The sequence below is a fragment of the Athene noctua genome, chromosome 1, assembly GCF_965140245.1.
Source record: "Athene noctua chromosome 1, bAthNoc1.hap1.1, whole genome shotgun sequence".
In the NCBI taxonomy this organism is placed as follows: Eukaryota; Metazoa; Chordata; class Aves; order Strigiformes; family Strigidae; genus Athene; species Athene noctua.
In genome coordinates, this window is record NC_134037.1 from 218148987 (window position 1) to 218171838 (window position 22852).

Sequence of the window (22852 nt, forward strand, 5' to 3'; positions counted from 1 at the left end):
GAAAAATTCTCTGACATCTGTTTATCCCCTGCAGCCAACCTTGTATTCAGAATACAGTAATTGATTCACAGCATCCACTGGGGATCTAACTGGCTCACTTTTCCACACCGCACTACACAGGTATCTCTGCAGCTAATTCTGAATGTACATCTACATCGTTATCTCCTGGTGAACTGTGACCCGAAACACTTTGGAGGCCCAGATGAAAGTGTTTCCTCACCCCTCCAGTGCTGGGGGTGCAGGCGTTTCTGCAGCGCGGCAATTCACCCAGGACACCCAATCACAACCAGCCCCTTTGAAGCCCCGCTCAGCTGGGAGACCATGAATGATTCATGGCTTCTCTACACACACTAAAGGGGGAAGAGCAAAGCTAGTGTGTATTATTCAGGACTGCATCCTCAATAAGCCTCCGTGTTCAGCAAATTGCTACAACATTTTCTGCTTAGTCCTCACCTGTACACAACATCTCTTTTTGTGCACAACCTTCTCATTTTAACAAAGATAGACTGATTATCTAGGAAGCCATGTTAATTAACATCAATACAAATAAAGAAGTCCAGCATCAGTGCATAAAGCCAGTGTTCAAAGGATTATAATGAAATTAAGGAAGACCAGACAATTATAATTTTATAGTATCTGAACTATGAATTTTTTGTTTATCCACTTCCATTTCCACTACAGTAACTGTCATCACACAGGCCAATTTGGAACCCAGTTTTGTTTTCAGTTTCAGACTCCGTATATATCTTGCCTGTTTGATGAAAGACTATTAACTCCAGCTCAATGCTGTAGCAACCAAATGTTAGAGCAGAGGATATTTACAACTAGTACCTGCAAAAATACCTGTGGATTTGCATGCATCCAGGCAGTAGAGTCAGACACCAGTCCTGGAAGCATGTCTCATGGAAACACCTTACAGAAAAGATGTCACTTCAGTTGTATTATAGTCCCACTCACAGAAAGATCTCCAGTACAAAAGATAATAATGGCTCAACTAACAAACTCTGTCTTTTATTTCAAAGACCTCAATATACATCTGTGCTGTGGGATCACAAGACTGTGAACTTCTACCAGCTTTTCCACACCATTCAAGCAGACTGCCTGGACCCATCTGAGGTCAGAAGTTGAAAGCCCTGCTACTTAAAAGTAAAATTCAGAAAGTGACAAAGGAAAAAGTCTTCTTCGTTACTGGCATGCAGAGGAGTTAGCACACTAAAAGTCACTCATGAGAGAATGACACAAAGAACGCAGGAGAATTAACTATAACTGCAATTGTAACTTTCCAAGTTCTCAAGATGCTTATCTTCGTAGATCACATACAGCTCATCATCAGTATTTTCAAGTACAATAATTATTAGATTAATGAATTAGGTGAATACAAATCTACCAAAAAAAAAAAAAAAAAAAAAAGCTGATGCTTACTACTGATGCAATGGGATCTCTTGATTTCAGAAGACATGATTGTATGGCTTATGATGCACCTATTATTCACAGTCTCATGTCATATAGAACCGTAGAATCATTCAGATTGGAAAAGATCCTTGGGACCATCTAGTCCAACCATCAGCCCTACTGTACAAAGTTCTCCCCTACACCACATCCCCCAGCATCTCGTCTAAACAACCCTTAAACACATCCAGGGATGGTGACTCCACCACCTCCCTGGGCAGCCTATTCCACTGTCTGACCACTCTTTCTGTGAAAAATTTTTTCCTAATGTCCAGTCTAAACCTCCCCTGTTGGTGTTTAAAGCCATTCCCTCTTATTCTGTCACTAATCACCTGTGAGAAGAGACCAGCATCAACCTCTATACAAAGTCCTTTTATGTAGTTGTAGAGTGAATACTTTAGTATTTTCTCATATCTGGTCCCTTGCCATAGATAATTTTTTTTTTTGGTCAAAGGTAAGATTATATTGTCATGGGTAATGTGTTACCCATTAACTTTCAGAGCCCTAACTCATGCAGTGAGTTGTCAAACGGCACCACTATTTCTCACCCAAGCCTTTCTGTGGTTATATCTATACAAATGGCAGACTTCTCACGTGCAAGTTTGACCTTACTATGTATTTAAATAACCAGCCCTGTAGTTACATTCATGTGAAAGTAAGGTAACACCCACAAGGAGCGCAGCTAAGAAGGGAGATGATTTGGAATTTTTTGACTGACACTATTTATACTTTATTAATATTAGTACAAGTATTAATGCTAATAAACTATCCTTACAACAAGATCAGAGGAAAATACTGCCATATACAGCAAAAAAGAAACAAAATTATATTGTTGCCCCTGCCACTTCACACTTCAATTCTCATATATAGAAATGTGATTTCAAAAAGTGGACTAGGATTTTCTGTATATTCAGTATAGTAACTTTGTCATCTCTTCCTGTGAAAAGTATCTGCTTTACTACAGTTAAGACCTGATTTAAGTAGGTGCTTAAAACAGGATCCACCACATGACACACACTGATAGGATTGGATTTCCTATGGAAAAGGTAGCCACAGTTACTTTTCTTTTAAAACATGAGAGAATAAAGAAGAGGAGACATTTATAACTCCTGAGGGACAGCAAGTTTCAGGGAAACACTGTCTCCCCCACAAAATACAGTTTCACTAGGTTGAAGAGACTGGTTCCTTGCTTTTGCTCCTCCTGACCTGTGAATCTTGTACCTTATTTTACTGCTGTCCAGCTTCAGTAACAGCCAAGAGCTCTTGGAATATGGGAGGTGTGGATGGAAAGCAAATTTAACTCATGTCTTTTACAGCCTGAAGAATTAGCCACAGAAATGAAGCACACCACCTCTGCACTTTAAAATGAGGGAATCTCCTAAATCTTCTCCTACATGAGCAGGAAACATGACTGAGAGAAGATTTTGCAGAGACACAAGCACTTGCTTTACTGTCCTGTCACAGTTTGCAAATTCAGCAAATGGGCAGGTTGTTAGAGAGACCCTATTCCTTAGCACTTTTTGTCAGATAATGACCTCTGATTCAACACATGGGATTTTAGCATCACTTTTCTGAGGTGCTTAACTCTGCTTGTCTAGAATACAGAGAGGTTAGGCTTTTAATTATGGGGTATGTGTATTTCACATGCAGGCCAGATAATTCACAGTTTGCAACCCTGCAGGTTAATGACTTTTTTTCAATAATTTTGTACAAAAAGATATAGCATCCTTGCTCACATTTAAGTAGCTCCAACTAACATCATTAAGTTAATCTATTCAAAAACAATTGAACTGAGATGAGAATCACACTTGAGGGATAAACAGTAAAATAAAAGAGAGAGTTAATCCTTTGGAGTTTTTTTTTTAAAAAAGAGCAAAATAATAAGAGCTGCTAAAGGACTAAGAAGAATTTGCTAAACCAAAACAAGGAATAGTCAAGGCAGACTATAATTCAGTAGGGTTTTATAAATGTATATACATACATGCAAATATATATATGGAGTCAATATATGTGTAATAGGCTCTTTATATCCAAAGCTAAAAGTGAGAGTGAAAAGGTAGTAGCAGGCATCTAGGATTCATTGGCTGGATGTCCTAAGTGCTGGGAGATACAGCTTTGCTCCTTGCTTTCTGTTTGCTCCCTGTGAAAGCCCTCCTGTCTGCACAATGCCTCTGATCCAACAGAGAAAGGCAAATCTCTGGCCCCTGCTGGGCTAGTCTACATTTGGTGATTAGGGCACCCTAATCCCAAAATGTGCATGGAAAAATATTCCTTCAAACCCCTTTAGATGAAAGACTGTCTAGGAGAGATCTGTAATTAGAGCAGTTTTCCAGTCCCAACATTGTTATATAAAAGTTACCTCCATGTTCAAACTTGGCTCTTCTGTTATACATACACAGTCAAGTTCTCACAGTCTACTAATGGTCTTAAAGACCATTGTGAGATATTGTTCCTATGCATTGTTTAGAAAAAATGTGCCTAATTTGGGTATTTGAATTGTATCTAAGGGCTAGACAACTGAAGATTAGGCAATGCAGCACTCAGCTCTGAAGTGTCACATCCCATTTTTAGATACAGTTTTAAGACTTAAAGGCTTGTATCTCTGCTGAACACAGCAAGCCTGACATCGAAGCAGTAGCTAGGGACTAAGACTGAGCTGGGATTTAAACACATTAAGATTGATCAAATGTTAGCCACTGAAATAGATATTCTAATGTAAATTACAACTCATTAGTTGAGCATTTTAGTGTAAAAACTGTTTCTAAGCTTTTTCAATTTAATACACAGTTAATTTCAGTGTATCCAGTTAGCTAAACATTCATTTTAAGAAAAATTCCAATTTAGTTTTCTATCGTGTCTAGGCCTTAAATTAGTAATGAATTTTAGTCTATAATTTTACTTTATGCTCGGTCTGTAACTCTAATGGAGCAAACTGCTAAACCTGAAGTTTAAAGAACTGAATTAAATTCAGATTTATCAATAAGTTTAATAACACCCCTAAAATGTTTTCACTCAAAATCTCAATTAAACTGATTTCTGAACTATATAATTAATTAATCAAACATTTCAGAATTTCACGCATACTAGAATTTTGACTGAGAAAAAACCAGCTTTACTGATTTGTAAAACTATGCCTTTTCCAAACAATGTTATATTTTTATTGTACTTTGTGACCAGCTGGATGTCCTTTCCAATTGCCTTTTGCCTTATACAAAAACTGTAAAATTTTTCTGCAGAGTCCAACTTTTTTCTCCTGGTTCTTCAGTAAGATGCAGAATATACAAAAGAATGGTGGTCTATGATATGTCCCTGAATATTAAACCAGTAGAAATAGTAGTAGGAGTAACGCAGAGGACAATGAAGATTATTGAAAATATTCAATTATTTGTCAGATTATACTGCACAGAAAATTAGTGTCAGAATCAAATTAAGGATGTGAACATAAACCACCTCTTATTTACATCAGGCTTCCTCAGATCTAGCTTTCTTCTCTTCTGGCTTTCAACTGAGAGGGTGAAAGAAGTATCAGGTCCCTCGAACATAGCATGGACAGATGAAAGAGAAAAGCTAAACTTTCCCATTTTTGTATTTTAATTTTGCTTTATATTGAAGCGTTTAACAACAGCAACAACAACAACAACAAAGTGTCAATATTCCTTTATATCTAAGATCTGAAACTGAGCAAGTATCATTATGCATATAGTCAGTTATTTTAATAGAAAGTACAGTACTTATTTAATATATTAATATGAATGCTGAGATTTTTCTTCTGTGAATCTGGTGTCTACAGTATACAGCTATAGTGTGATAATGACCCTAGGCTCCCTTTTATACCATTGCAAAGAAACAGGCATTGCTAGTGTGTGATTCATCTGAATTATTTCAGATGTGTGCTTCTGGTGAGATGTTCCTACCCCAAGTCACAGTGCCAGGAAGGTAGTGACTTAGGTCAAATAGATAGCTCTGTACAGCCCCAAATCTGTGATATTATACATACATCTTCAGTTGTCATACTGAGATGAAAAGTATTTTGAGAATGGCTCTAAAAGAAGGGTGCAAAAAAAGACATGAAGGGCTGCAAGTAAAAGGACCCTGTAGGAAAGAAAGTGCATACACAAGAAAAGGATTCTAAGCACACAGGAAGTTGGAAAGAAGGTGGAAAATTACTGCATCAAAGTGAGGAGTAGGAACCATATTAGAAGTGACATGAGATAGACAATGAGATCTAAGGAGTTCAGAGTCATCAAGATGAAACTAAAAAGCTTCAGTTGGATGGGATAACTAAAGATGATATAGTGAAAGATCTAGAAGAGCAGAAGGTCACTGGAGCACAAGCAAACCAGGACTGTAGTTGCTGCATTTCAGTGTAACATGTAGAAACTCCACAAAGCAGGGACTTGCAAGCCTAGGAGGAAACAATGCAAACCAAGGAGTCTTATAATATAGCATATGTGTGCATCCCTCCAGAAGGTACTGTGGCTTGTGATTCAAATCTTCCCTTAACTACAATCAGTTTTAGGACATGAAATGGAGAGATCTTTACTAGAAGCATGAGAAAAAGTTGTTCAAATATTTTTTTCTGCCTTTCTCTTTTGACCTTACTGTTCACTTTTTCCTTTAAAAAATTTCAGGCCATTTGGCATGCATGGTAGTTTCCTGCCTCTAAGTAATTGAACAGCTTAACCAAGCCACTGATCACTAAATATTCTTGTCTAAGCAAGCACAGTAGGGGATTCTGAATAAATAAACCAGGCTTTGTGACAGTAACTTGTCCTTTCTGGATGAAAAATAGGGAAAGGACTAATGAAAAGAAACTTAGAATGATACAGGAAAGGATAACCCTTGTCTGACAGAGAAAAATAAATTCCTTGGTGTAAAGAGGACAGAGAAAAGTGAAAGATACTTTAAAAGAAGCAGCTTGTTACACACTTCTTATTTCCCAAAATTTGCGAAAACAGCTGCATAATTTTTAGAGTACTTAGCACATCAATCACCAGACTCTTGCAAAAAGACTCACATATGAGTGCTGACAGTTGCACAGGACATCATGATATTTCTGAGGGTCTTTTACTGATACATTTACTTCTCACACTATCCAATGTGCATGAATCATGAGTGTAAACTTCAGCTTTACACAATTCTGGTGTGGCTTCCTAAAACTGTAATATTGACTCAACATTGCAAAAATAGCCATTTTAAGTTCACTTTTGTGAATTTGTTGCATCTCTGAGGGCGTCTGCTTATAGCCAGTAGCACCAAAAATTATTAGGTCTGTAATTTTCCAAGGAATACAACGTTTCTTTTTATTGTATTAGTATTTAGGTGATGGAATATTTTGCAAGCTATATGTTTGCAGTTATCAAGTCATTTACATACATGAAAAATAATTTTAAAATATACAAGGAAAAGGAACATTCCCAGGATGCTAAATGATGGTGGTGTAAAGAATAAAAAGACAAAAACTTGTTAGTTTAATGGCACATTTTATTTCATAAAATTTTATTAATGTTTATAATTTCCTAACAAGAACACCTATCATCGAAACAGTTAAATTGATAAACTTGTTAAAGTACATATTTGTCTCATTCTGAAGAGCACAATTCTGTTAAAATGAGAGCAATAAAATTTAAATGATTGAAAATCAGTATAGCAAAGCCATAAAACCCTTCAATAAATATCTAATGAACAAAATGGCAATATGAAACAGATATCGGTACTCACAAATAAAATGCAAAGTCAGCAGTCTGGTCAGGCTGTCAAAGAACATTTAGTTTGAGTGTGTAAATTTCAATCATTCAGAAAAATCAAAAGTTAATTAAAAAAAAAATCTAGTGTCTGCTCTTTAAGGCCAGGAACCTACTCCAGGCTAACATGAAAAGTAAAATTCACTATTTTCTTGATTTTTTTTTTCCTTAAAAGCAATACCAATATTGCAAGCTGCAGCAAGGAAATATCTTGGACAATGTACTGAACAATGCATTGGACACATAATGTATTGAACAATGCACATACATGATAGGTTAGATGTTTCAATACCATACAAATATAGAAAGGTTACAGTAGTTTTAAAAAAGTCAAGTTATGTGTTGGCAAAACGCAAACACCTCATTTTCTTAAAACGAGCTTTACTTTTTTGCTTACTTTTTCTCTAAACCTTTTCTGGGTGCACTTTCACACTTCAGTGGAATAAGGAGTGATTTCACACAGCATTGAGTAAAAGTTCATCTTTAGGAAAGTATGTGGAGAAAACTTCAGAACATTTTGAAGTGTATGAATTTGTACTCCTAACTCTGAACCAAGGTGCTAAAGCCAAAGGAGAAAAAACGTAGTATTGATTTTTCTTCAGAGAAAAAGAGTAGCTGCGTTTCCACTGATCCCTATCTGCTGAGCTGTCCTTTTCTGGGGCTATACCTGTGCCTGCAAAATCTAGACTATGAGCTATATCAGGTCAAGCTATTAGGAACAGTTAATACACACAGTGTTCAGGGACCTATTTTGTGTATCCTTGCTAACAGTTCATCCTCTCATAGAGGCCTTTCCTTGTTGTCAATTAATCTTAGCGCCTAGTCTTGCGAAAGCATCACAGTGAAGATGACCTTACTGGATGTCTCTCAGTCCATATGCACTAATTTTTGTTTAGCTATGCCTATGAACTGTAATAAAAAGATCCCTACCCATCTGCAAGTGAGTTGATGCCACAGCTAAGCACAGGAAAACTGTGTTAATGCGTTGCTACCTCATTGAGGGAGAGGAGGTTTGGCCATGGAGTTGCACTGCTATGAGTGTCCTGCCCCCGTGGCTCAGCTTAGCCTCTCACACTAGTCTTTTGCTCTAAATACCAGCCCACTGAGAATTAGCTGGAATTTTGATGGAGACATATCACTGGAAAACACTCTTAGGAACATGAGCTGATTACTCAGGTTACCCTTACAAATTAATGGTAGTTACAGTGAGAGGAGTCAGATAACGCATATGGTTGAAGTAGAAGGTCAGTGAAGCCACAGCTTGGAGGAGGGACCTCCTTCTGGAGCAGAAATTGAAAAACTGTAGCATTTATAAATATTAAATATATCTGTACCCTACCAATTAAAATCAGACAGACAGTGAGGCATAATGTTGTATTTTCAATATTGATCACTATAGGAATGTTTTGATAACCCAAATCAAGCGTTCACTTCTGACCAATGAAGCAAGACTAAACTGTTCAAAAGGAAGTAACTTCATCCTGAACACTAAGAGTTTCAGAAATTGCATCACTAAAAATCTCTTAAATATGTGAAAATCATGTAGACAAAGACCATATTTAAATTCTTTCCTCCATCTGAAAATATCTCTTTAAGATACCTACACTAAATTTTATTAATTTGGAGACGAAAGAAAGCAGGCAGATGCATAACACTGACATCTTTATAAAATATTTAACAAAGGTATCTGTCGAGGTTTTCTTTATTATTTTTTTTTCACACCATAAGCTTCCATCCAGTACTGGATGTAGAAAAACAAGCAGGATCGGAGCCAAATGGGAAGAGCATATTGGATCTCCAGAAATCACATCACTACAGAGCAAAATAATTTTCTGACTTTCAGACTTGTGAGATAAGAAAAGAGTATTGTTAACTTCTCACCAGATAAATGGGACAGTTTTTAAGTATTCTTATTTTTTTCACTGGACTTATATTTTATCTGTGAAATCAAACAGGGCTCAGCTGAAAATTTGTTAGTATTAAGAATGGGCTAGATTCTACTCACAGAAACCAGTTTAGAGCAAGTATGGATAATTTTAGGTAGTCTTGATAAAGAAAAGGTGAGTGGGCTGAGTTGAATTTCCTCTTCTAACATGCATGAATGTTTCAAAAACTGGCTACCTACTAATCTGGAATGAGTAAAGCCAGCAAGTCTGAATAATTAAGATGCAAAGGAAGATGACAAAGGGGGTGAACCAGCTTTTTAATCTTCTCTAGCAACATACTCATTTGAAAGGAAAGAATGCATCATCTCAAGAGAAAAGCTTTAGAAATCAGTAATTTGAACTTATTAGACTTTTCCTGTTGGAGAATTTACTGTGTTCAAGAATTACCCTGATGCATCAAGCCAATATTTTCAAAAGAAATATAAAGTATGTTACAATTACACATAACTGCACATATATTTATGTGCAAATATAAATTTTATTAATCACTTATAATTTGTTGAAAGATCAGCTATGCATTTTCTTCACAAGTTCTTATTACTGTACATTAAATGTTTGTGATTCGGAGCCACATAACAAAAGGCAATCTTTGCCAAAAAAAACCTGCAAAAAACATTATCTCAGATATGTATTCAAGTCTCTGTGTCTCTACTTTTTACCTACATTATTCTTAAAGGTTGCCAAGCAAAATTTCACATGCTACAGAAATAAGTTTTTTAAATCTCTTGACTTGATACATCACTGTTGTGGTACTTAAATCTAGCAAGTCCCACTATCAAAAGTCATATTCCGATTAAACAAACACGGTTATGATCTGAAAAGCCAAAGGCAATCTTGCAGTCGTGGTTCTTCAGTAAAAAAGCTAAAATGCTTTCTAATCAATGGACCAGTGCCTAGGCAAAGGCAAAAGCGGAGTATTCATTTTAACAGAATGGAAGACCTTTTTTCCCTAACATCAGCAATGAATGGTCACAGTGCTAGCCACTTTCCTAGGAGTCATGCTTCTACCACATAGAGATTAAATTATGTGCCTTGATAGATGACATTTCAATAGAAACAATAAGTACAGGCATCTTAGAGCAGAAGCTGCTCTTTTCTCCTCTTCACATAACAACCAGTATTATCGTGTGTTAAATTACCATAAACATCTTCTTTGGAGTCTGTTGCATGTGTTATTTAATTATTTTGTCATTTACTAGAATTATACTGTGCACAGAGGGTTTTCATCCCAACTACCTTATATTAATTTGAAGTCACTGGTCTTAAGTATCATTGCAGGGAGGATTTCAGATAATAGACCATATCGAAGCAGGCAGTTCTAATAGGCTATCATATTTTCTAAAGGAAATAGGGGTTCATTATGAATGTGTTGGCTTTCTGTACATACCTGTAAGAAACTTCTCCAAAAATTTACCAGTGCTGATGCAAGAATATTTCTGAATAAGCCTGCTGTAATAAGGTTATATATGCCTATTACTTTAGCATTGTATATCATGCAAAACTGTTACGCAACTCTCTGATCAAATGCTAACAAATGAAACCCCTCACTGCTTCAAATAAAATTGCACTGTGTTTATTCTTTATTTGACTGTGCAGAAAAACAGGGAAGGCCTGGCTGCCTTTTACACAACTTGCAGGAAGAAATTACAGTAAAATGCGTATTATCTGCTTCAGTCATCAAGGCACAATGTTCCTTCCCCCTTCCCTTGCAGAATTAATGCAGCCCTGCATGAGCTTTGTTCCCATCAAACTTAACACTAGCTTGAGTTGAAAAAAATTCTTACTCCCAGTAAGTTTGTACTGTTGATAACTACCACGAAGTCCACACCCAAAATAATATGACTGGGTCAGTGTATGTCTGAGCCTCATTAAAACTAAGCAGTCATTTTCATGTATATTAAACAATTAACTCAATGCAAAACTCCTACTGTATGTACTTGCCTTGGGGCATTGTTTGTTATGAAAGACAAAATAAAAATTGGGGTCTTGATCTGTCCAAGTGCTGAGAAACTCAGCTACTGTTGAATTCAATGCATGTTCAGTACCTTCCATTCTTGTTTAATTCAATGTCAATTTAGGGTACTCAGCCTATCCACAAGGTTCTGGGAGACCTGGGGTATGGGCTCTGTTGTTCTCCTACCCTGCCATGTCAGTTCTTATGCATCTCACACAGACAAAGCTCTCCTTTAAAAAAGAAAATTCTGCCAGTACCAGCCATGTTGGATCAGGCACTTTGAGAGGTTTTTTCGCCCCACTATTGTCATGAATTTTGAAATACTAAGAGCATTAGACTGTTTTAATTTTTTCAGTCTTTATGCTAAGCTGTAGGAACTTGCTGCCTTACAGTGACTACATTTCGTAGCACCTTAAAACAGGATTACAGCAACATATGAATCTTTTTCTTAAACATTGTTAATAAAATATTAAATTATATATTAAAATTTTCAGAATGATATTCTCATGTCTTGAATTTATTTATAGGGGAAATAAAAGAAAACTTTCTGAACATGCAATGATTTAACCCTGCTATATGTTAATATAGAATACGTTGAATGGAAGATAAACACATTTATGTTTATACAGTTTACATTTCCATTATCTATATATCTTTATATAATTTAGAAACATGAATCACAGTGATTTTCCAGGCTATAAAAATAATAGTTCTGAACCTCTTTTATGTTTATTGTATCTGCTTGCAATGTTACCTTGATTTTTCATACTGAAATACCTTCTAAGTTTTTTTAATATGATTTTTTTTTTTCATGCTTTACTTTACTTCTCTTTACATAAATGTACAGACTGAAAGCATAATTCTACAATCTCACTCTTTCAGCTTTGGTCAAGTTAACACACTGTCATTAAATCTAACCTGTTACAAAGAATTTCTTAATTTTCTTTTTAATAAAATATTGAATAATTATTTACCAACACAATGCATCTCCATGTTTCCACTATGTAATAGCCATTAGAAAAATGTGTTCAACCCTGCTGCTAGGAAAATGGATCATCAAATACGGGGGGAAAAAAACAAAACAAACAAAAACAACCAAGAACAGTTTTTAAAACAAGGGAGTTAAACAGGAAAATGTTGTGCAAGTGTTTGAGTTCTAATTCTAGTCTGTAAGTAGCATCCTGACAATCAAATAGATTGCCATATCAGTCACTTGATTTCAAACTGTGCTGCTTTACTGACTGACAGAATCCCATCTTAATTTTATTGGGTTTGTTTTTCACAGGCATGAAGTGTCTCTTCCTTTAGTACTTTTTAATATGAGAAAGTTATGCTTGGAGTTACAGTGATTGTATGAATCACTCTTTTTACGCATTCTTTTGCTTTTATTTATGACAAATATAAATGAAAAATATATATCTACTGTCTGGTTTTCCTCTATGCACTGATTATTCTATAGTTTATTTTAAATATAATTCTAAAGGACTAATTCCAAGATTCTTTATTAATACACTTATATTGCATGTAGCTGGATGGAAATACAATTACTAGCAAAAAAACAAAGATACTCATACAAATGGCATTTTGATCTGAACGAGGAAAGCAGAACCAAGCCAGCTGGTATGTTTTCGGGTTACATTTATAGGTGTTATCAAAGAACTTCCAAAATAACTGTGGTTCTTCTAATCTGCTTCTTTGTTTTCATTTTATATTGTACCTATTTTTTCTTCTCTTTATTCAGAAAGAATATGTTTTGATATTGTCATCTCTGAGATTTTTTTTTCTTTCCTTCTCTCTCTTTTTAAATGTGAGAGAACATGTTGTATGTCCATTTCTCGTGGTTTATTTTTCCTTAGAGAATTCTCAAGACTATGCACTGACAGATCTTGGTATCCAAGGGGGAGTCTACTCACAGGATTAAAGGCGAGAACCTCAATTAGACTATCTCTGATTTCTTCAGATGTTTTTTCTAATCTTTTAATATGGGATTAAAGTCAGCTAGAACCTAGCTTGCTTTTTTCTTATCTGAGATCTTCTTTGTTGCAATGCAAGCTAGATATACTTTTTGTCTCACTGTTTAATAAAAAAAAAAAAAGGAAAAGGAAAGGGGAAAAAAAAAAAGCTTATCTCTTTTTCCTTAATTTGGAGTCATTCTAGTCCAGATGAGGATAATGAACTTTTGTCAGCTCTTATGTGATACTGCGTACAAAATAGCTTGATAAGCAATGTGAAGCATACACACGCTTCTCAATGATCTGCAGGAAACTCCCTCAGAGACTGATTAGCCCATGCTTGTCACAAGTAGGGGAGATAATTATGGGGGCTTAACAGTCTATATGGTGGATCTTTTGAGAGGAGAAGGGTAGATCTAAGACTGTCTCGTGGATCAACCATAATTTTTAATATTGCAGATAACGTGTGTGGTTTTTTTAGTATATCCCTGGAGCCTTAGTAGTGACTCTTCCCATAGAGTGACATCATATTACTTTTTGAGCAGATAAAAATTGTTCAAATTAGATTATCCCTAATTAGTATAATCTTATGAACCATTCTGAAAAGTTTATTGCACCCATGCTGGCAGTCTCTGATTCCATATTGAGAGCTTCTTATTACAATATGTGTGCTAATCCTTAACCATGGAAATGAATACATGGTACATAAAAGTAATGTTGTATTTCTTCATTTAATAAACTCCACATTGTACTCTCATTCCAAAGCTAATAGCTATTTTTATGGATCTCTGTATATCAGATAACAAAATATTTCAATATTTTTAAGTAAAGAATATGTCATTCCAGCAGTAATTTAAATTCATTAGACTAATACGTTTGTTAAGCAGTGCTGGCAATATTGAGGGAGGGAAGCTTTAATAAATGCCAGGCAAAAAACCTGGGTTTTACCCTTATTTATAAACACAGCCATCCTGTGAACACTTAGTCATGTGTATATATATATATGATGTTACTAAGCAGAACTGTAATAGCCACATTCCTTCTGTCCTGTCTGCTGTCGTTGACTACAGTGCTGTTTGTGGATGCTCAATCCTCTGAAAATAAAGATATAATTTTCCCTTCCGACAGATGTGAGTATCCTGCAGAAGTAGCCTTTCCTGTTAAAAGAGCATAGAGGTTTGAGAGTTTTGAACTACCCCCTTGTAAAACCTTTTTGCCATTTGACACTAACTGCACAGCCCAGTAATTTTGCATTGCCTTCCAGTACAGCTTTCATCGAGGTGATATCCCACACCATTTTATGACCTAGTCTTTCTTTTTTATCTTCCTGGGTTTTCCTCACCTTTGCCCACCACATTTTTGTGTATAAGTTGGTAGGCTTGACAGCCCATGCGTTGCTGCACTATTACGTGGCCAGAGTAAAGCAGCCACTTGCACCTTCGCAGTGTGCAGAATCACAGAATGTGCATCTTTCACCAGAGGCACCATCCTCTTGGAGCAGGTTAGCCTGCTCTGCACAGCAGGTATGAGCTTTGCTCTTCATCCCTCCAATTGAAGGAAGTGCCCAATTGTGTGAAGCCCCGCTGTAAATATTACACAGCAAATTAGATTAATGAGTGATTTTTTTCCTCCATTTCACTTTCTGAAGGGTATTCAGGGCCTATAGTTATTGACAACAAAGCTAAAGTCTCATAAGGTACGTGGACTTCTACAAACAGCCCCTCAGAAACATTACGGGGAGATTTCAAGCAGCAGTAAACTGAAGTAACTGTGTTAATTTAGTGGAGTTTACTGACTTACACTATCAAGAGATTTGTCCCTCTGTCTTCTATGTGCTTTTCTGCTTCTAGTTAAAATGACACCACTCCTAAATTTGCAAATTTTATTCAACGTCTTCTTTGCAGACAGGGCTAAAATGATACTTTGTCTTCCTTCCTCAGCAGAGGACTTAAAGGTTAAAGCCTCATTTATTTGCATGGTGATATTGCTCTTGCTCTGTCTGTCCCTGAAGTTTCTTTACCACAGAATGACAACAGGAGTGTAAAGAGTGTTTTTAAAGAGCAGAAAGGTTCTCACTTATGATTATTTCTGTGTCTAATCTTGTAACAGAGTAAGGCCAGTATAATGCACTCGGTAGTGACCCATGGATCAGTCAGATTTACTGAGACACATTTAATTGATTTCTGGCTATGAGTTGCAATTGATCCTGCTACTCTTAGCTGTCCTCGCAGAGCTAGCCAGTGCCACTAATCCTCTTAAGCAGCAGTCAAGAGATGCAGATAAAAGCTGGTGATTCACCTTGGCTTGAATAACGGTACTCTTAAGAAGAAAATAGAGGGTTCATGCCATGGATATAAAAATGTATAATCTGCATGCTGACTGCATGTTGTGTTGCAGTGGAGTGTATTTCAAGGCTATTAATTAAAACAATAAGAGATTGAGAGCTCAGAAAGAAACAACTACTAACGAAAGCAATAATTCTTCTGTCTTTATATTTGAAAATGAATATAAAACCAAATATAAATAATTTTGTATAGAATTATTGTACTTAGATGAACCTGGGAGCACAAGAGGCAGCTGTTCTTGCAGATCTAACATTTTTATTTCAAGACAAAGGAAAGCATTTTGCAGAGAACCACAGAATATCTAAATGCAACATTTTGACATAAGTTAGGAGGAAATACTACAATCAGACAAGAAACTATCAGAATGAAAATGATATCATGAAAACAAACTAGAAAAAATAGTGGGAAAAAATAGATGAATCCTACAAATTTTCTCTAATAGTATTCACAGCATTTTCACTGTGTTTCCTATGAGGAAATGTAAGCAATATTGTGCTTTACTGAGAAGCTGAAAGAAAGTGAAAGCCAGATGAAGTTCTCCTGTGAGTGTATTCACATGAGGGCTTTGTTAGAAGTGTTCACCAGCAATTCTCTTTCACCTCCCGAAAAAAGTTTTCGCCATCTCATAAAAAAGTAAAAATAACACCATGAAAATTTGATGCTCAAAACGCACACCGTGAAAGACAATTAGTAATGAGTTACAAGCACAAATAAAGCAGGTTTATTTGTCCAATCCGTATGATGAAATATGCTTGTGTAGTCAAACAACATCAAATAATAACCAAGCTCCATGTGTGGGATTATTGATTATTAAATGGGACTTAACTCATCAAATAAATAATTTGCCAGGAATAGTTCACCCTGTGTAGTCAAGAGGTCATACTGTGATTATTTTACATCTCTTCATAGCTCTAATCAAAAGTGCATTCCTTTTTTTCTGCAGTCCTAGGAGAGAATGCAGATCTCTTTTCCTCCTTTGTTCCTTTCTGTTTCCTTTGCAATGGTAGAGGGCAGCCCCACGACGCAGGGCCCTTTGCACAGGCTTGACTCCGAAGGCTTGGGTGTTTCAGGAAGGAAAACCCCAGTTCTCTGCATCACAACTAGTCTGCACTCCAGTATCATGTGCCAGGATGGACCCATGGGCCCACATTTCTTCAAATGTGGATAGAGGATTTTATCAGCCTAGGCTCCTTGACAGTCACCACGGACAAACAGGCACCTCCAGATGGCAGTTCACATCTTAAGTCAGACCCAGTCTGCAGATGGCAATTCCCTACTCCAACTCCTCACCAATATTCCTCAGTTCAGGTGGTGTGATTTTTCCCAGAGTTTCTCTGTGTTAATGACCAAAATATCTCCTTATCCCATTAAGAGACAAAGATACACTATTTTCTGCCTGTGCAGTGTTAGTTTAGACAATAAAATGTTTTTTGCCAGGCTGAGCAAACGGATCTAAAAGGAAAGAGCAGAAGTCTTTCAATTACAATTCTGAAAAAATAGACCTTACTGTTTAGTACTGCACACAAAACCCATGACCTTTAATTCTTGGTTTTACAATTCCATATTCAAATTTTCTTCATCCCTGAGCATTCACAGATCCAAAGGAACCTTTAAAGAACTGCCAGTACTATCTACCTCCAAGAACTGTAAACTCTCTCAAGTTGAATATGACTTTTTTAAAATAAAAAATAAGTTCTGAGCATTTCATAACTTTCTATTTCTTCCAGGCTTCTTGCCTCATTATGTTCAGTGTCTGCAAGACAGCATGAAGAAGGAAGGAATTAACTGAAAAAGGAGTGGAGAAATAGTCAAATCTTTTCATTGTTACACACCGAATTCTGGTTTTGTACTTTCGTTGTGAACATGATAACTGCACTTCATTCCCTTAATTAACATTTCTGTAAGAGATTGCCTTTTGACTGCTTTTCCTTGGAAGATATTTCTGTAAATCCTTATTGTCTCTCAAATCAGAATTTTCATTTGCAACTCCTTTTCTTTCAGAGCTTTTGTTGTAACCACCACAAATGGAATTGATACACATTGTCATTTGAATAAGATGTCAGTCTTTTGTTATTGTAACCCATTGCAAAATTTCAATTTTCTTCCTGGCACTTCTGTGGTTTGTACTTTTAATGCTGAAGTTCTATAGCTGCAATGTACTATCTGAGCAATCATACTAGCCTAAAAATGTACACTTGGAATTAGATTTTGGCAGATAAGAAAAAAATGTTTGCATTGTTCTATATTTTCCTTCTGAAAAAAAAAAAAAAAAAAAAGAGTGTGGCAAATTTGAACAAAATAATACAAAATCAGAAAATATGTGATAGTAGTGAAATGTTATGAGAAAATTACAGAAGGAAAAAAAATGGGTTTGGTACTACTGTCAAATCTTTACATCTATGTTGGTGCTATTAAGAAATATGTAGCTGGGCCATATGACATGAACTAATTTGCATCTCCTCTGCTTAGGCACAGTCCCCTTTTGAGAAGATTTGGCTTTGAGATAGGCTTAAAGGAAGGAAGCTAAAAAGGAAGATTTGTGAATGATCAATGATGTGGTGCTCAGATTTTCTCCTTTGGCCTAGCTAGTACTGCTTCCTGAGTAACCTAAGTTTTAGTATCCCCATTCCCTGAGGGCATGGCTTGAAGACACTCTGGCCTCTATCCAGAACATCCACTGGCTTTTCTGCCTATGGAAATGAAATTACAGGAGAGAGCTACCATGTGCCTGGAGTTTGATCCAGAAAATGGGAGATTTTGGCATGAATATGTGGTATTCAAAGGTGATTCCTGGGTGCACCAGTGTAGACATAGTATAATAAAATCAGTCTGGTTTCATTTGCTGAGATAGTCATAAATGCTTATTTGTGTTTTTAAAAAAAACGATAATTTAGCACCTTAGTAGGATATAATTTACACTGCCTGAGTTTAAAATACTCCTGTTCAGTCACCAATAAAATGCCTCATAAAGTTCAAACACAATGAGGTAGCAGTAGGATACAACTTAAATCTATCCTTTGACAGACAGCTCCTGCAGTTAAAATGATCAAACTAAGTGTGACTTAAATAAAGATATGCCCATCTCAGATTTTGGAAGCATCAACATGATCTTTTAACACATGGTGTTATATTGACTTCTGCAAGTTAAACAGAAGTAAAGCTACAAAGAGTTTATTAGCATTAGGCCAAAGAAACATCTTTTTCAGTAAGGTGTTTTCCCGACAGGTGGGAAAGCATATCATGAGCTTAGAAAAGATAATTAAGAGCTTTAACTAGAGAAAAACACTGTGTTAATTCTTGGATTCCTCTATGGACAACACTGGAGTTGAATGGCAAATAGGCTCAATATGCTGTTAGATAGGATTGGCTGTCAAACAAGAATTTGCCATGCTTCACCATTTGTTTTCCCTTGTCATGAAATGAAAAATAAACCTTTAGAATATTCTGGGGGAAAAACTGAGTGAGAATGATGCTCTCTAACAATCAACCAGCAGTAGAATTGTGAGAATTGCAGAAAAAGTGTAGAAACAGCTTCAAAATTTCATTTTGCATTTTCTAGAGCAGATGTTTCCAAATTCTGAGGAAATCTTTTGGCCACTGACATAAAGTATCCATCTTGCTCATTAGGTAGAGAAGGATGAAACAGTCCATCAGAAAATGTTGAGATATTTCCTCTGAAACTGATTTTAATAACTGACTTTTTCTGATATGCAAAACATTTTATGAAAATTCAAACAAAATAATTTTGCTGTTAAATTAAAATCCGTTTTAAAATCATTGAAGATGTTAATCTGTTCCATCCTGATCTCATAGCTCACTGCTGGCTTTTTATGATCTGATGATATCACTGGAAAACCTCTCTGAGCAGTTTGTTTTATCATTCCACTTCCTCTGAGCCAGCAAAATATTACAGGTGAAATTAATTTCAGTTATTATTGATATGTAATACCTAGATATTGAACTCTCAGCTGGTCTGATTTTAGGTACCTGTTGTTTGTCACAGACCACAAAAATGCATCTGATGTTTTTATATTTTTTTTTTTAAGATAATTTTAACCTAACTTTTGAACATTAGTAGCAGCTGCTACTAAGAAGCATCTCTACTTAGAACTGTCAGTTGCTGCAGTACTATGATGATACAGTAATTTCTAAGCACAAGAAGGGAATTGTGGAGGTCTTTTTTTCTAGGTAATATTGCTTTGCTTTTTAAAAATAATTACATTAATCTTATTGGATAGGTGGGATTTAAGTCTCCTTTGTCTGTATTTTAATTTTAAATATTGATTAGAAAAAAAATTTTAAGCATCACTTGTAGAGAAAAACTCTGCAGTAATTACCATAGATTCGATAAAACTAAGCAGAATTCTATACAAAAATATTTTAGAAATGTGCAAAAATCTTTTCCATAGCATTCTGTTGCATTCCATAGCAGAGCTATTAAACTACATTTACTGAACAGCTAGCATCAGAACAAAGAGGCGAACAAAGCATTCAAAAAGCTCTTATTTTGTTAAATTTTATAGCATTATTTCATAATGGACAAACCAACAGTTCTTTCTTTATTGTCACAGAAATGGATAAACTTTTATTATTTCTGTTGGTCTTTAAAATGTCCATTTTAGCCCGTGTTCTCGCACTTAAAGGTCAGCTATTTACAACAGCTGGTTACAGAGCTAGCACACGTGGATGTATGGGAATAATATCTACACATTTCATTTTGAAAACCGTGTTTTGTGTTATTCCCCTTTTGACCAACCAAAATTTAGTATGATGTCCTTATTCCAGAAGGGAAGATAAACGGATGACGGGATCAGTTTTTCTCAATATATTTCTCTAAGCATATAAAAAGTCCTGTTTTGCAGAGCACAGAAGAAATCAAGCAGAGACTGTTTCACTGCTTGCCACTCTAAATCTGTTTCAACCAACACTAACTTAGCCTCCCACTTCATGATTGTCTCCCAGATTCATAGCCAAGATCAGAGTAAGCTTTCTTCAAGATTCTCATTTACCTTTGGGCTGCAACATGAACTCAGCTGCCTCTTAGAGCATGCTACTTGAAATAAAACAGTCTATTTAAACAAGTTTCATCTTGCAGTGTTATTATTATTATCATCATCATAATTTGTAAAGGGAGTTTGCATTATGAGATTGCCTGTGAGCTATCACAGAATTCTTTGTATAAATATAACTTGTGCAAAAGAGCTCACAGTCAAAGTGTAAAATGAGAGACAACAGGTGGAAGAAGTCATCAGCTGGAAAGGAGCACAAGGGAACAATGAAGCAATTATGAACAGTTGATGAAGCAGCAGTCAGAGAACACCAGCTGCTTAACTATTGTGGGAGCTCTAATTGCAATTCTTCTTCGGAGAGTGACTTACTCTTGGAGCGCTTTGCCCAGGACCCTCCCTCAGGAAGGAGTATATGATTTCTGGAAGAAAGAAAATGCAGCAGGAAGGAGTCTTTCTCTATCCTTCTTTCTCGACAAGGCAAAGCAAATCAAGTTCACATGTGTGCAATGCGCTCCTCTTTATGTATTCAGAGCAATACAGCATGCATTGCAGTAGAGATCCTTGAGCTGTTAACATATGGATCTCTAACATGATAAAATGTGTTATTTCCGTATAGATATCGAGCCATTAAGATAGATCATGTCAAAAATCTTAGTGTTAATGGCTCCATGCTATGCATTGACATGATCCATCTTAATGACTTCTTTCCTTCACAGCTGCTACGATGTACTATGTCAAAGCATAATATTGAGCCTTTCATTTGAAGTGCTACATCATATCAAATCTTCTTTTGCAGTTATTCAAATGTATAATGTCAGTGCATAGTATGGAGTTCATAAGTGGATTTTTGACAAGATGTATCATGTCAATACAAGGTAATGACTGTTATGACACCAGGCAGTACTTAGTAAGTATGAAAAAGTTACTGTGTGTAAGCACAATAAATTAAATTCAAAAGGTTTGGATTTTGTTTTATATTTAATACAGGAGGAATAAATTCAAACCGAATATGGACTAACCTGAAAGCGTCTTGCATACTAATGGAACATCTTTCTCTTCTTTATGAACCTGTAGCCTTTCTGATTAGAAGTATATAACTTCAAGTGAGGTTAAAAGGAGTGTGAACAGCTTATTCCTATGTACACTGTGCAGGAAAGATAATGAGACCTTTCAACGGATCATTGTTAAACTATTTTTTTTCCCATCAAAGCTTGCTGGGGTTTTTTGAAATTAAAACTTCGATGTTCCAGGTTTGACACTACTTCCATCAAGGGAGTCTTCCAAACTGCAAAAAGAGAAATTGCATGGGAAATTTGGTTCAAACTACTTTTGCCCTTTGTACAACCAAGAAGACTTGTTTAGACTACTTTCTTAATCCCACATCCACTATGAGTACTGAAACCCTGAAGCTCTCTTTCATCTTATGCTTTTTCAGTATGTATTTGAACTGATGCATCTAGGTGCACATATAAAGAAGTATTCTAATAACAGAGGTCGTGTTCATTCTGTGATCAAGGAATGAGGACATTTCCCCTTCCAGGATTTGCAACAACAAGTAGCGACTTGTTCATATGAAGTACAACAGTTTTGCCTGGAAAAATTAGCAAGAAGCAGTAGGATACAGAGTCTCCTCAGAAATGGAAGCAGCAATTTGTTGCATACTTCTATGTAGGGTTCAAAATGACCATGAGTTGCAGTCATCCCAGAACAAAGTAAAGAATAATCCACTCCCTGGACATTCTCTTCCCTTAACAGCCTAACCAAAAATGTAACAGAGTGAAACAGAGAAAGGAAAAGAAATTACACTATGTGTGCACATTTAGGCAACTGAATCAAGTCCCTGAATTTGTATTTTTGCAGCATGAGCGTGCTATCTAACCTCACCAGTTTGATTCATATGAACAGATCATTTTTTACATATTCAGTGTCTAAGAAATGTGCTAATACTTGCACACTCTACCTTTTTCTTAATTAGTGGGACCATATAGCTTGCTAATTGTACTGGATACTTAAAGGCATTTGCCTCTGAGGTGAAATAAATCTATACCATACTGGGGATTAGTCTTTTAACTTGATTATTTTACCTTTATACATGATAGTGCATCCTACAGTATATGACATGGCACTAGGCACCTATTTGTGTGGTGCAGGCAACTGAACCCAGTCCTAGGGGTCTAAATTTTGACCATAAGAAGCTTTAAACACCCTTTCTACTTGCCATTGACATTGGACTAAATTACCTAAACAGTCATTATCTATAATCTCTTGTTGTGGTTTGAACTCAGAAACTCGGACGGCAGCCAAACACCATGCAGCCTCTCGCTCACCCTCCCCTTCCCTGCCCAGGGGATGGGGTAAGGGAATTGGGGACATAAAGAGAGACTCATAGGTTGAGATAAAAACAGTTTAGTAATTGTAATAAAATAAAACAATAGCAATAATAGAAAGTACAA